Here is a 1,909-nt window from a genome sequence, read left to right on the forward strand (position 1 = left end):
TTCCTTAAAGCCAATCAGAGATGCCTTAGGCAGGTAAGGAAGGGCAGAGATAACATTAATACATTAAACAAAAATGCTACCCCATTACAGACCCAGCTGGATGTCAATCCCTCTAGAAGACTCTATCACTATCACCACTCCTGCTTAAAGCCATCCCCAGCCCGAAACTGCCTGCATTACTGTCCAGTATCTTGGGGTCTCAGTGTAAGGTTGGACTGAACAAACTTCTGGAGTCATACATACACAACTAAGTGCCAGGCCCCACTGACCTACCCCCTTTCTTAAAACATACACACTGTGTTTGTTGATAGTCTCTCATCATTGTCACCCAAACTACACTGGTGTAGGTGATGCCCTCCTGTTGAAATTTATACATATCAGGCTTTGCAGGACTACACCCCCAGGCTGACATTTCACATACAATGCTAGATATGAGAGTCTTCTAGACATACATTCACCTCTTCTACCACCCCACAAAGACCACTAGGCATCATGCTCAGCTGGACACACAAGAGTCATTGCCACATACACACACCTAGGTGGCAGGGCATGTAGTTCTCGTACTGCACAGTACTGTTAGAAGGAGACCTTGCAAGATATTCCCCTGTGCTTATGCCAATGCCACAGGTGTTTGGCAGGCGTTGTTGGGCTCACCTTCCCTGGAGGTTGTATACTCAAATATGCTACTTGGTATCAGGTCCTGTTACATATTTATCCCTAACCAACATTCTCTCTTAGATTTCAGCCTCTGCTAGTAGTCCTCCAACAAATCCCAGCTACACATTAGATATCAGGCCATCAGCACAAGTGTGCATGAATGTACACACAGACACACACATGCCACAAAGACTGCTACGAATCAGGTCCTCCTGGACACCTCTCCCTGATCTCTGCCACCACATGCACACTGTTATGCAGTGAGCTCTGCTGCACTTTTGCCACCCTCCATACATGGTGACCTTGATTTACTGGATACTACCCCACACACTGTGCTAGGAATAAGGTCCTCTTGAACATGGTCCCTGCAACACTGACACCAAAAATATTTATTCTTTAGGCCATGCTAGCTAGAATCAACACAGTTGCTCTCCATTTTAAACTTACAGATGTCAGTCCTCCTGGACAATTCCCTCAAGTGACAACCCACATGCAATGCTAGCTATCACTCCCTACTGGATACCCTTCAATCCCCACTGCCATCCAAATTTACAGCCCTAAGTCTCAGTCCTCTTCACCCCTATTGCCAACTCATATATACTAACTGCCACCAGGCAACAAAAAATATACCTTCTTCTCAGTGCCTCATGGTACCTTCTCCAAAATTGACTATAGAAACTCTCACAAAACAGCCTCAAGAGATACAAGAGGATTGAAATAATCCAATGCATCCTATCAGATCACCTCAGACTAAGTCTAGACTTCATTAACAATAAAAACACAGAAAACCCACATACCCATGGAAAGTGAACAACTTGCTACTCAATGATAACTTGGTAGGGAAGAAATAAAGAAAGAAATGAAAGACTTCTTAGAAAACAATGAAAATGATGACACAGTAAATAAAAAGAAGCAAATTATCTAAACAGTCCATAGCCCCTGAAAGAACAGAAGAAGTCATTAAAAGAAGCCTCCTAACCCCCGCCCCCCAAAAGCCCAGATGCTTCAGCTAGAATTTTACTGGCCCTCACAAGAAGAGCTTATTACCAATACTCCTCCAACTCTTCCATAAAATAGAAACAAAAGGAACAATACTTAATTTATTCTATGAAGCCACTATTACTCTGATACCCAAACCACACAAAGATCCCACAAAGAATGGGAACAGTTTTGCTTATGAATATTGATGCAAACATACTCAAAAAATTCTAGAAAACTGAGTTCAAGAATACATCAGCAACATCATTTTCCA

This window comes from Mus musculus, chromosome 13, assembly GCF_000001635.26.
Source record: "Mus musculus strain C57BL/6J chromosome 13, GRCm38.p6 C57BL/6J".
Classification (NCBI taxonomy): Eukaryota; Metazoa; Chordata; class Mammalia; order Rodentia; family Muridae; genus Mus; species Mus musculus.